Source organism: Pseudophryne corroboree (genome assembly GCF_028390025.1).
Source record: "Pseudophryne corroboree isolate aPseCor3 chromosome 3 unlocalized genomic scaffold, aPseCor3.hap2 SUPER_3_unloc_33, whole genome shotgun sequence".
In the NCBI taxonomy this organism is placed as follows: Eukaryota; Metazoa; Chordata; class Amphibia; order Anura; family Myobatrachidae; genus Pseudophryne; species Pseudophryne corroboree.
In genome coordinates, this window is record NW_026967523.1 from 762682 (window position 1) to 777178 (window position 14497).

At 49.8% G+C, this 14497-nt stretch overlaps 1 protein-coding gene across 1 annotated transcript in view; it reads left to right on the top strand.

Annotated features, from left to right (window-relative positions):
• The first annotated feature begins 7315 nt into the window (after positions 1 to 7315).
• LOC134984060 (zinc finger protein 271-like) overlaps positions 7316 to 14497 on the top strand; it is a 221260-nt gene continuing 214078 nt past the window's right edge. Inside the window, exon 1 of the mRNA XM_063949701.1 lies at positions 7316 to 7392. The gene's annotated coding sequence lies outside the window, so the exon portion shown is untranslated. The remainder of the gene's footprint in view (positions 7393 to 14497) is intronic.

Here is a 14497-nt window from a genome sequence, read left to right on the forward strand (position 1 = left end):
GGAGGCACAAAGGGGGGCTGAATATGCAGCACTCCTTTTACAAATGTCTGAACTTCAGGTAGTGAAGCTAGTTCCTTCTGGAAGAAAATCGACAGAGCCGAGATCTGTACCTTAATGGAGCCTAATTTTAGGCCCATAGTCACTCCTGCCTGTAGGAAGTGTAGAAATCGACCCAGTTGAAATTCCTCTGTTGGGGCCTTACTGGCCTCACACCAAGCCACATATTTTCGCCATATGCGGTGATAATGTTTAACAGTTACATCTTTCCTGGCTTTAATCAGCGTAGGGATGACTTCTTCCGGAATGCCCTTTTCCTTTAGGATCCGGCGTTCAACCGCCATGCCGTCAAATGCAGCCGCTGTAAGTCTTGGAACAGACAGGGCCCCTGCTGCAGCAGGTCCTGTCTGAGCTGCAGAGGCCATGGATCCTCTGAGATTAACTCTTGAAGTTCCGGGTACCAAGACCTTCTTGGCCAATCTGGAACAACGAGTATCGTTCTTACTCCTCTTTTCCTTATTATCCTCAGCACCTTGGGTATGAGAGGAAGAGGAGGGAACACATAAACTGACCGGTACACCCACGGTGTCACTAGAGCGTCCACCGCTATCGCCTGAGGGTCCCTTGACCTGGCGCAATATTTTTCTAGTTTTTTGTTGAGGCGGAACGCCATCATGTCCACCTGTGGTCTTTCCCAACGGTTTACCAGCATTTGGAAGACTTCTGGATGAAGTCCCCACTCTCCCGGGTGGAGGTCGTCCCTGCTGAGGAAGTCTGCTTCCCAGTTGTCCACTCCCGGAATGAACACTGCTGTCAGTGCTAACACGTGATTTTCCGCCCATCGGAGAATCCTTGTGGCTTCTGCCATCGCCGCCCTGCTTCTTGTGCCGCCCTGTCGGTTTACATGGGCGACCGCCGTGATGTTGTCTGACTGGATCAGAACCGGTTGGTTTTGAAGCAGGGCCTTTGCCTGATACAGGGCATTGTAAATGGCCCTCAATTCCAGAACATTTATGTGTAGGGAAGTCTCGTGACTTGTCCAAAGTCCTTGGAAGTTTCTTCCCAATGTGACAGCCCCCAGCCTCGAAGGCTGGCATCCGTGGTCACTAGGACCCAGTCCTGTATGCCGAATCTGCGGCCCTCCACGAGATGAGCACTCTGCAGCCACCACAAGAGAGACACCCTGGTCCTTGGAGACAGGGTTATCAGCCGATGCATTTGAAGATGCGATCCGGACCATTGGTCCAAGAGGTCCCACTGAAATATTCTGGCATGGAACCTGCCGAATGGGATCGCTTCGTAGGAAGCTACCATCTTTCCCAGGACTCGGGTGCAGTGATCTACCGACACCTGTTTTGGTTTTAGGAGGCCTCTGACCAGAGATGACAGCTCCTTGGCTTTTTCTTCTGGGAGAAACCCTTTTTTCTGGACTGTGTCCAGAATCAGTCCAAGGAACAGTAGGCGTGTCGCAGGAACCAGTTGTGACTTTGGAATATTCAGAATCCAACCATGCTGGCGTAGCACCTCCTGAGATAGTGCTACGCCTACTAACAACTGCTCTCTGGATCTCGCTTTTATCAGGAGATCGTCCAAGTATGGGGTAATTGAAACTCCCTTTTTTCGAAGGAGTATCATCATTTCGGCCATTACCTTGGTAAACACCCTCGGTGCCGTGGACAGGCCGAACGGCAATGTCTGGAATTGGTAATGGCAATCCTGTACCACAAATCTGAGGTACTCCTGGTGAAGATTGTAAATGGGGACATGTAGGTAAGCATCCTTGATGTCCAAAGATACCATGTAATCCCCCTCTTCCAGGCTTGCAATAACCGCCCTGAGCAATTCCATCTTGAACCTGAATTTTTTTAGATATGTGTTCAAGGATTTTAAATTTAAATGGGTCTCACCGAACCATTCGGTTTCGGTACCACAAACATTGTGGAGTAGTAACCCCGTCCTTGTTGAAGTAGGGGCACTTTTACTATCACCTGCTGGGAATACAGCTTGTGAATTGCCTCTAATACAGCCTCCCTGTCTGAGGGAGTCGTTGGTAAGGCAGATTTGAGGAAACGGCGGGGGGGGGTAATGTCTCGAATTCCAGCTTGTACCCCTGAGATACCACTTGAAGGATCCAGGGGTCCACTTGTGAGCGATCCCACTGATTGCTGAAATGTTTGAGACGGGCCCCCACCATACCTGGCACCGCCTGTTGAGCCCCAGCATCATGCGGTGGACTTAGCTGATGAAGCGGGGGAGGACTTGTGTTCCTGGGAACTGGCTGAATGCTGCAGCTTTTTCCCCCTACCTCTGCCTCTGGGCAGAAAGGACGCGCCTCTACCTCGTCTGTTCTTTTGGGGACGAAAGGACTGCACCTGATAATACGGTGCTTTCTTTGGTTGTGAGGGGACATGTGGTAAGAAAGCTGTATTCCCAGCCGTTGCTGTGGACACTAGGTCCGAAAGACCATCCCCAAACAACTCCTCACCCTTATAAGGCAAAACTTCCATGTGCCTTTTAGAATCTGCATCTCCTGTCCACTGCCGGGTCCATAACCCTCTTCTGGCAGAAATGGACAGCGCACTGATTTGAGATGCCAGCCGGCAAATATCCCTCTGTGCATCTCTTATGTAAAAGACCGCGTCTTTAATATGCTCTATGTTAAGCAATATAGTGTCCGTGTCTAGGGTGTCAATGTTTTCTGACAGGGATTCCAACCACGCCGCTGCAGCACTGCACATCCAGGCTGAAGCAATAGCCGGTCTCAGTATAACACCAGTGTGTGTATATATAGCCTTCAGGAGAGCCTCCTGCTTTCTATCAGCAGGCTCCTTTAGGGCAGCCGTATCCGGAGACGGTAGTGCCACCTTTTTTGACAAACGTGTGAGCGCTTTATCCACCCTAGGTGGTGTTTCCCAACGTGACCTATCCTCTGGCGGTAAAGGGTACGCCATTAGTAATCTTTTTGGAATCACCAATTTTCTATCGGGGGAAGCCCATGCTACCTCACACACATCATTTAATTCTTCAGAAGGGGGAAAAACTACTGGTAGTTTTTTCTCCCCAAACATAATACCCTTTTTTGTGGTACCAGGGGTTACATCAGAAATGTGTAAAACATTTTTCATAGCCTCAATCATATAACGAGTGGCCCTAGTGGACATTACGTTTGCGTCATCGTCGTCGACACTGGTATCAGTATCCGTGTCGACATCTGTGTCTGCCATCTGAGGGAACGGGCGCTTTAAAGCCCCTGATGGCCCTTGAGACGCCTGGACAGGCACGAGCTGAGAAGCCGTCTGTCCCACATTTGGCATGTCGTCAAATTTCTTATGTAAGGAGTCGACTCTTTCGCGTAATTCCTTCCACAAGTCCATCCACTCAGGTGTCTGCCCCGCAGGGGGTGACATCACATTTATAGGCACCTGCTCCTCCTCCACATCAGCCTCCTCATCAAACATGTCGACACAGCCGTACCGACACACTGTACACACACAGGGAATGCTCTGATAAAAGACAGGACCCCACGAAGCCCTTTGGGAAGACAGAGGGAGAGTATGCCAGCACACACCAGAGCGCTATATAATACAGGGATTAACTAAATTATTTCCCCTTATAGCTGCTATACACTTATATTGCGCCTAAATTTGTGCCCCCCCCTCTCTTTTTTACCCTTTCTGTAGTGTAGTCTGCAGGGGAGAGCCAGGGAGCTTCCTTCCAGCGGAGCTGTGAGGGAAATATGGCGCCAGTGTGCTGAAGGAGATAGCTCCGCCCCCTTTTCGGCTGACTTTTCTCCCGCTATTTTGTGTATTCTGGCAGGGGTAATTATCACATATATAGCCTCTGGGGCTATATATTGTGATATTTTTGCCAGCCAAGGTGTATTTATTGCTGCTCAGGGCGCGCCCCCCCCCCCCCCCCCTAGCGCCCTGCACCCTCAGTGACCGGAGTGTGAAGTGTGTAATGAGTAGCAATGGCGCACAGCTGCAGTGCTGTGCGCTACCTTGGTGAAGACTGATGTCTTCTGCCACCGATTTTCCGGACTCTTCTTGCTTCTGGCTCTGTAAGGGGGCCGGCGGCGCGGCTCCGGGACGAACATCAATGGACGGTTCCATGCGGTCGATCCCTCTGGAGCTAATGGTGTCCAGTAGCCTAAGAAGCCCAAGCTAGCTGCAAACAGGTAGGTTCGCTTCTTCTCCCCTTAGTCCCTCGGTGCAGTGAGCCTGTTGCCAGCAGGTCTCACTGTAAAATAAAAAACCTAAAATATACTTTCTTTTCTAGGAGCTCAGGAGAGCCCCTAGTGTGCATCCAGCTGGAGCCGGGCACAGGATTCTAACTGAGGTCTGGAGGAGGGTCATAGGGGACGGAGCCAGTGCACACCAGGTAGTCCTAAAGCTTTCTTAGATGTGCCCAGTCTCCTGCGGAGCCGCTATTCCCCATGGTCCTTACGGAGTCCCCAGCATCCACTAGGACGTCAGAGAAAATAATAAATACAACACAGGCCGCTCCCCCTGTATACTATGACAGCACAGGCCGCTGACCCTGTATACTATGACAGCACAGGATGCTACCCCTGTATATTATGACAACACAGGCCGCTCCCCCTGTATACTATGACAGTACAGGTCGCTCCCCTTGTATACTATGACAGCACAGGATGCTACCCCTGTATATTATGACAACACAGGCCGTTCCCCCTGTATACTATGACAGCACAGGACGCTCCCCCTGTATATTATGATATTATGACAACACAGGCTGCTCCCCCTGTATACTATGACAACACACGCCGCTCCCCCTGTATATTATGACAGCACAGGACGCTCCCCCTGTATATTATGACAACACAGGCCACTCCTTCTGTATAGAAAGAAAATACATTCCGTTCACCCTATATAATAATAGTAACAAGACACCACAGGCCCCTCCGCTCGTATATTATGACAACACAGGCTGCTCCCCCTGTATACTATGACAGTACAGGATGCTACCCCTGTATATTCTGACAACATAGGATGCTACCCCTGTATATTATGACAACACAGGCCACTACCCCTGTATAATATGACAGTACAGGATGCTACCCCTGTAATATGACAACACAGGCCACTCCTCCTGTATAGAAAGACAATACATGTCGCTCACCCTATATAATAGTAACAAGACACCACAGACCACTTCCCCTGTACAAAAGGGCAACACAGGCTGCTCCCCTGTGTAGTAGGATGTCATAATCCACTACCCCTGTATAGGAGGATGCCCCAGGTCGCTCCCCCTGTACAGTAGGACAACACATGCTGCTCCCCTGTATTTTAATACAGCTCCCCTGAATATTGATACAACATATGCCGCTCCACCTGTATAGTACAATGCCACAGGACACAACACCTGTAATGTCCCATTTTTAGAATTACAGTAACGGCGGGGTCTGCGCCACCTGTATCACAGTAACGGCGGGGTCTGCGCCTGTATTACGGTAACGGCGGGGTCTGCGCCTGTATTACGGTAACGGCGGGGTGTGCGCCCCCTGCATTACGGTAACGGCGGGCCCTGCTCCAGCTATATTACTGTAATGGCGGATTTTGTGCCACATTTATTACGGTAATGGCGTGGTGTGCGCCACCTGTATTATGGTGACGGAGGGGTGTGCGCCTCCTGTATTACAGTAACGGCGGGGTCTGCGCCACCTGTATTACGGTAACGGCGGGGTCTGCGCCATCTGTATTACGGTAATGGCGGGGTCTGCGCCACCTGTATTACGGTAACGGCGGGGTCTGCGCCACCTGTATCACGGTAACGGCGGGGTCTGCGCCAACTGTATTACGGTAACAGCGGAGTCTGCGCTACCTGTATTACGGTAACGGCGGGGTCTGCACCACTTGTATTACGGTAACAGCGGGGTCTGCGCCACCTGTATTACAGTAACGGCGGGGTCTGCGCCACCTGTATTACGGTAACGGCGGGGTTTGCGACACCTGTATTACGGTAACGGCGGGGTCTGTGCTACCTGTATTACGGTAATGGTGGGTTTTGCGCCACCTGTATTACGGTGACGGCGGAGTCTGTGCTACCTGTATTACGGTAACAGCGGGGTCTGCGCCACCTGTATTACGGTAACGGTGGGGTCTGCGCCACCTGTATTACGGTGACGGCAGAGTCTGTGCTACCTGTATTACGGTAATGGTGGGTTTTGCGCCACCTGTATTACGGTGACGGCGGAGTCTGTGCTACCTGTATTACGGTAACAGCGGGGTCTGCGCCAACTGTATTACGGTAACGGCGGGGTCTGCGCCACCTGTATTACGGTAATGGTGGGTTTTGCGCCACCTGTATAACGGTAACGGCAGGGACTGCGCCACCTGTATTACGATAACGGCAGGTCTGCGCCACCTGTATTACGGTAACGGCAGGGACTGCGCCACCTGTATTACGGTAACGGCGGAGTCTGCGCCACCTGTATTACGGTAATGGCGGAGTCTGCGCCACCTGTATTACGGTAACGGCGGAGTCTGCGCCACCTGTATTACGGTAACGGCGGAGTCTGCGCCACCTGTACTACGGTAACGGCGGGGTCTGCGCCACCTGTACTACGGTAACGGCGGGGTCTGCACCAACTGTATTACGGTAACGGCGGGGTCTGCGCTACCTGTATTACGGTAACGGCGGGGTCTGCGCCACCTGTATTACGGTAACAGCGGGGTCTGCACCACCTGTATTACGGTAACGGCGGGGTCTGCGCCACCTGTATTACGGTAACGTCAGAGTCTGCGCCACCTGTGTTACGGTAACGGCGGGGTCTGCGCCACCTTGTATTACGGTAACGGCGGGGTCTGCGCCACCTGTATTACAGTAATAGGACACTAGAGTGTCAGCCACCTGTACAGGGATAATGCAGCACCAGAGGCTGCTCCAGCTGCACTATAACAAGGCACCAGAGGCTGCTCCCCCTGTAGTACAGAACCTGACACCAGAGCTGCTCAGCCTATAGAATAATAATAATAATATCATTACCTGCTGCCAGACACAGCAATGGCTGCTCTCTGCTCCTGCTGCCTTGTGGGAATGATAGAAGGAAGGCGGAGCTCAGACCAGGGGAAAATGGCCGCCGCTCCTGACGTCACTACACGGCCAGGGAACCTATTACTACTGCTGGACTGGTCTACAAGAAAATGGCCGCCGACCTCCTGCACAGAGGACATGTATAGTAACAAGCAATACAGAGGGCGGTGCTGTAGGCGGGGTGTAGGAGGGGAGGGGCCAGTAACCAGGAAGCAGCCTGTGCCAATCATACCGTACTTCCTGCTTCTGCGTTCCACCTTACTTCCGGCCTGTGCGTTCCACATGTTGGAAGTGAGTTTTCACCAACTGCTGCAGCCTCCCAGTGTCCGTGGAGATCAGGTAATGGCGTCTTACTATACAGGGGGAGCAGCCTTTGGTGTCATCTTATTATTATTATACAGGAGAGCAGCCTGTGGTGTCCTGATATTATTATTATACAAGAGGAGCAGCCTGTGGTATTCTATTATTATTATTATTTCTCTGACGTCCTAGTGGATGCTGGGTACTCCGTAAGGACCATGGGGAATAGACGGGCTCCGCAGGAGACTGGGCACTCTAAAGAAAGATTAGGTACTATCTGGTGTGCACTGGCTCCTCCCTCTATGCCCCTCCTCCAGACCTCAGTTAGAATCTGTGCCCGGCCGAGCTGGATGCACAGCTAGGTGGCTCTACTGAGTTACCTAGGAAGAAAGTTATAGTTAGGTTTTTTATTTTCAGTGAGCTCTGCTGGCAACAGACTCACTGCGACGAGGGACTAAGGGGAGAAGAAGCGAACCTACCTGCTTGCAGCCAGCTTGGGCTTCTTAGGCTACTGAACACCATTAGCTCCAGAGGGGTGGGGGTGGGGGGGGCGCCCTGGGCTGCAATATCTATACCTTTGGCAAAATTGCACATAATACAGTGTATAACACTGTATATGTGCCTAATCCCCCGCCATTAACATTATTAAAAAAGCGGAAGAAGCCCGCCGCGGAGGGGGCGGGGCTATCTTCCTCAGCACACCGGCGCCATTTTCTCTTCACAGCTCCGCTGGAAGGACGCTTCCCAGGCTCTCCCCTGCAGTATACACTACGAGAAGGGTAAAAAAAGAGAGGGGGGGCACATAAATTTAGGCGCAAATTGTGTATAATAGCAGCTATTGGGAAAAATCACTCAGTACAGTGTTAATCCCTGTAATATATAGTGCTGTGGTGTGTGCCTGCATACTCTCTCTGTCTCCCCAAAGGACTTAGTGGGGTCCTGTCCTCAGTCAGAGCATTCCCTGTGTGTGTGCGGTGTGTCGGTACGGCTGTGTCGACATGTTTGATGAGGAAGCTTATGTGGAGGCGGAGCAGGTGCCGATAAGTGTGATGTCACCCCCTGCGGGGCCGACACCAGAGTTGGTGGATATGTGGAAGGTATTAACCGACAGTGTCAACTCCTTACATAAAAGGTTAGATGACGTAACAGATGTGGGACAGCCGGCATCTCAGCCCGTGCCTGCCCAGGCGTCTCAAAGGCCACCAGGGTCTCAAAAACGCCCGCTACCTCAGATGTCGACACGGAGTCTGACTCCAGTGTCGACGAGGATGAGAGTAATGTACAATCCACAAGGGCCATCCGTTGCATGATTACGGCAATGAAAAATGTGTTGCACATTTCTGACATTAACCCGGTTACCACTAAAAAGGGTATTTTGTTTGGGGAGAAAAAGCAGCCAGTGACTTTCCCCCCATCTGATGAGTTGAATGAAGTGTGTGAAGAAGCGTGGGGTTCCCCCGATAAGAAACTAGTGATTTCTAAGAGGTTACTGATGGCGTACCCTTTCCCGCCAGAGGACAGGATACGTTGGGAGACATCCCCTAGGGTGGACAAGGCGCTCACACGCTTATCAAAAAAGGTGGCACTGCCGTCTCAGAATACGGCCGCCTTAAAGGAGCCTGCTGATAGAAAGCAGGAGGCTATCCTGAAGTCTGTATATACACACTCAGGTACTATACTGAGACCTGCAATTGCTTCAGCATGGATGTGTAGTGCTGCAGCAGCTTGGTCTGATACCCTGTCAGATAATATTGATACCCTCGACAGGGATACTATTTTGCTAACCATAGAGCATATTAAAGACGTCTTCTTATATATGAGAGATGCACAGAGGGTCATTTGCTGGCTGGCATCTAGAATTAATGCAATGTCCATTAATGCTAGGAGAGTATTATGGACTCGGCAGTGGACAGGTGATGCTGATTCTAAAAGGCACATGGAGGTTTTGCCTTATAAGGGTGAGGAGTTGTTTGGGGATGGTCTCTCGGACCTCGTATCCACAGCAACAGCTGGGAAGTCGACAATTTTATCTCAGGTTTCCTCACAGCCTAAGAAAGCACCGTGTTATCAGGTACAGTCCTTTCGGCCTCAGAAAGGCAAGCGGATCAGAGGCGTGCCCAGAGGCAAGGGAAGAGGGAAAAAGCTGCACCAGACAGCCAGTTCCCAGGAACAAAAATCCTCCCCTGCTTCCTCTCAATCCACCGCATGACGCTGGGGCTCCACGGGCAGAGCCAGGTGCGGTGCGGGCGCGTCTCCGGAACTTCAGCGACCAGTGGGTTCGCTCACAGGTGGATCTCTGGGTTCTGCAAGTGGTATCTCAGGGATACAAGCTGGAGTTCGAAGCCACTCCCCCTCGCCGTTACCTCAAATCATCCTTGCCAGCTGCTCCCAAAGAAAGGGAGGTAGTCCTGGCGGCTATGCACAAGCTGTACCTTCAGCAGGTGATAATCAAGGTACCCCCCCCTTCAACAGGGGCGGAGTTACTATTCCACAATGTTTGTGGTACCGAAACCAGACGGTTCGGTGAGACCCATCCTAAATTTAAAATCCTTGAACACTTATATAAGGAAGTTCAAGTTCGAGATGGAATCGCTCAGGGCGGTTATTGCAAGCCTGGAAGAGGGGGATTTTATGGTGTCGCTGGACATCAAGGATGCATACCTGCATGTCCCCATTTACCCACCTCACCAGGAGTACCTCAGGTTTGCGGTACAGGACTGTCATTACCAATTCCAGATGTTGCCGTTTGGTCTGTCCACGGAACCGAGGGTATTTACCAAGGTAATGGCCGAAATGATGATACTCCTCCGAAAGAAGGGAGTTATAATTATCCCGTACTTGGACGATCTCCTTATAAAGGTGAGGTCCAAAGAGCAGTTGTTAGTGGGCGTAGCACTATCTCAGGAAGTGCTGCATCAGCACGGCTGGATTCTGAATATCCCAAAGTCACAGCTGATTCCTGCGACGCGTCTGCTGTTCTTGGGCATGATTCTGGACACAGATCAGAAGAAGGTGTTTCTCCCGGAGAAGAAGGCCCAGGAATTATCATCTCTGGTCAGGGACATCCTGAAACCAAAACAGGTGTCGGTGCATCACTGCACGCGAATCCTGGGAAAGATGGTGGCTTCTTACGAAGCAATTCCCTTCGGCAGGTTCCATGCAAGGATCTTCCAGTGGGATCTATTAGACAAGTGGTCCGGATCGCATCTTCAGATGCATCGGTTGATCACCCTGTCCCCGAGGGCCAGGGTGTCTCTGCTGTGGTGGCTGCAGAGTGCTCATCTTCTCGAAGGCCGCAGATTCGGCATACAGGACTGGGTTCTGGTGACCACGGATGCAAGCCTCCGAGGTTGGGGGGCAGTCACTCGGGGAAGAAACTTCCAAGGACAATGGTCGAGTCAGGAAACTTCCCTACCCATAAATATTCTGGAACTAAGGGCCATTTACAATGCCCTGAGTCAAGCAGAATCCCTGCTTCAAAACTAACCGGTGTTGATTCAGTCAGACAACATCATGGCAGTCGCCCATGTAAACCGACAGGGCGGCACAAGAAGCAGGATGGCAATGGCAGAAGCCACAAGGATTCTTCGATGGGTGGAGAATCACGTGCTAGCACTGTCAGCAGTGTTCATTCCGGGAGTGGACAACTGGGAAGCAGACTTCCTCAGCAGACACGACCTCCACCCGGGAGAGTGGGGACTTCATCCAGAAGTCTTCAAGCTGATTGTAAACCATTGGGAATGGCCACAGGTGGACATGATGGCGTCCCGCCTCAACAAAAAGCTAAAAAGATATTGCGCCAGGTCGAGGGACCCTCAGGCGATAGCTGTGTACGCTCTAGTGACACCGTGGGTGTACCAGTCGGTTTATGTGTTCCCTCCTCTTCCTCTCATACCCAAGGTATTGAGGATTATAAGAAAGAGAGGAGTAAGGACTATACTCATCGTTCCGGACTGGCCAAGAAGAACTTGGTACCCGGAACTTCAAGAAATGATCTCAGAGGACCCATAGCCTCTGCCGCTCCGACAGGACCTGCTAGAGCATGGGCCCTGTCTGTTCCAAGACTTAATGCGGCTGCGTTTGACGGCATGGCGGTTGAACGCCGGATCCTAATGGAAAAGGGCATTCCGGATGAAGTTATTCCTACGCTGATAAAAGCTAGGAAGGATGTGACAGCAAAACATTATCACCGCATATGGCGAAAATATGTTGCTTGGTGTGAGGCCAGGAAGGCCCCAACAGAGGAATTTCAGCTGGGTCGATTTCTGCACTTCCTACAGTCAGGAGTGACTATGGGCCTAAAATTGGGATCCATAAAAGTCCAGATTTCGGCCCTGTCTATTTTCTTTCAAAAAGAACTGGCTTCACTTCCTGAAGTTCAGACGTTTGTTAAGGGAGTGCTGCATATTCAGTCCCCTTTTATGCCTCCAGTGGCACCTTGGGATCTCAACGTTGTGTTGGATTTCCTAAAATCACATTGGTTTGAGCCACTTAAGACCGTGGAGTTAAAATATCTCACGTGGAGGGTGGTCATGCTGTTGGCCTTAGCTTCGGCCAGGCGGGTGTCAGAATTGCCGGCTTTGTCATGTAAAAGCCCATATCTGATTTTCCATATGGACAGGGCAGAATTGAGGACTCGTTCCCAATTTCTTCCTAAGGTGGTATCAGCGTTTCATTTGAACCAACCTATTGTGGTGCCTGCGGCTACTCGGGACTTGAAGGATTCCAAGTTGCTGGACGTAGTACGGACCCTGAAAATCTATGTTTCCAGGATGGCTGGAGTCAGAAAAACTGACTCGCTATTTATCCTGCATGCACCCAACAAGCTGGGTGCTCCTGCTTCAAAGCAGACTATTGCTCGTTGGATCTGGAGCACGATTCAGCTTGCACATTCTGCGGCTGGACTGCCGCATCCTAAATCTGTAAAAGCCCATTCCACGAGGAAGGTGGGCTCTTCTTGGGCGGCTGCCCGAGGGGTCTCGGCTTTACAACTTTGCCGAGCTGCTACTTGGTTGGGTTCAAACACTTTTGCAAAATTCTACAAGTTTGATACCCTGGCTGAGGAGGACCTTGAGTTTGCTCATTCGGTGCTGCAGAGTCATCTGCACTCTCCCGCCCGTTTGGGAGCTTTGGTATAATCCCCATGGTCCTTACGGAGTACCCAGCATCCACTAGGACGTCAGAGAAAATAAGAATTTACTCACCGGTAATTCTATTTCTCGTAGTCCGTAGTGGATGCTGGGAGCCCATCCCAAGTGCGGATTATCTGCAATACTTGTACATAGTTATTGTTAACTAAATCGGGTTATTGTTGTAGTGAGCCATCCTTTGAGAGGCTCCTCTGTTATCATACTGTTAACTGGGTTCAAGTTGTACGGTGTGATTGGTGTGGCTGGTTTGAGTCTTACCCGGGATTCATAAATCCTTCCTTATTGTGTACGCTCGTCCGGGCACAGTATCCTAACTGCGGACTCTCTGCAATACATGTATATAGTTATTGCGTCACTAAAGGGTTATTGTTATGAGCCATCTGTTAATGAGGCTCATTTGTTGTTTCATACTGTTAACTGGGTATAGTTATCACAAGTTGTACGGTGTTATTGGTGTGGCTGGTATGAGTCTTACCCTGGATTCCAAATCCTTTCCTAGTGATGTCAGCTCTTCCGGGCACAGTTTCCCTAACTGAGGTCTGGAGGAGGGGCATAGAGGGAGGAGCCAGTGCACACCAGATAGTACCTAATCTTTCTTTTAAGAGTGCCCAGTCTCCTGCGGAGCCCGTCTATTCCCCATGGTCCTTACGGAGTACCCAGCATCCACTACGGACTACGAGAAATAGAATTACCGGTGAGTAAATTCTTATTTATTATGCAGGGGGAGCAACCTGTGGTGTCTTGTTGTTATTGTTATACAGAGGGAGCAGTCTGTGGTGTCCTGTTGTTGTTTTTATTATTATTATTATTATTATTATAATACAGGGCCAGCAGCCTGTGGTGTCCTGTTATTATTATACAGGGGGAGCAGCCTGTAGTGTCTTGTTGTTGTTCTTGTTATACAGGGGAGCAGTCTCTGGTGTTCTGTTATTATTCTTCTTATTATTATTATTATTATTATACAGGGGGAGCAGCCTTTGGTGTCCTGTTATTATAATACAGGAGCAGCAACCTGTGGAATCCAGTCATTATTATTATACAGAGGGAGCAGCAGCCTGTGGTGTCCTGTTATTATTATAATACTGGAGGAGCAACCTGTGGTGTCCTGTTATTATTATACAGGGGGAGTAGCCTGTGGTGTCCTTTTTTTTTATTATGCAGGAGGAGCAACCTGTGATGTCCTGTTAATAAAGACATCTTATTATTTTTATACTGGGGTACAGCCTTTAGTGTCGTTATTATTATTGTTATTATTTATTATTATTATTAATTTTATTATATGTAATTGTGGGGATTGAAAATATTGCTCAGATTCTAGGATATATTAAAGCAGAGACCATAATATCTCTGGCATGTGTAACAGATGATAATTGAAGCAGTATAAAGCAAATGTATATCACACTCCTGGGAGTGTCACTGTGACATCACTTATATCTTTAGTAATAATACAGGGACATGACTGGGGAGGTGAGGGGATCTGGGAGTGTCACTGTGACATCATTTATATCTATAGTAATAATACAGGGACATGACTGGGGATGTGAGGGGATCTGGGAGTGTCACAGTGACATGACTTATATCTATAGTGATACAGGGACATGATTGGGGAGGTGAGGGGGTCTGGTAGCATCACTGTGACCTTATATCTATAGTAATAATACAGGGACATGACTGGGGAGGTGAGGGGACCTGGGAGTGTCACTTTGACATCACTTATATCTATAGTTATAATACAAAAAGACAAAGGCAGCTATATATGAATGTTTTTTTCATAAGTGTGCCCTGGAAAAGATTTATAGCTGCCTTTGACTTTTTGCTCTTATAAAAGACCACACCCCCTGTTATAGTTTACAGAACTATTTTATGGGAGCACCAGCAACCCATTGCTGAATTCATATAATGTGTGTAGTAAGCGTAATGTTGGTCTAACGAACATTATATAACCATTATAACAAATTGTATTCTGTGCAGATTTATTTTTCATCCACTAGGGG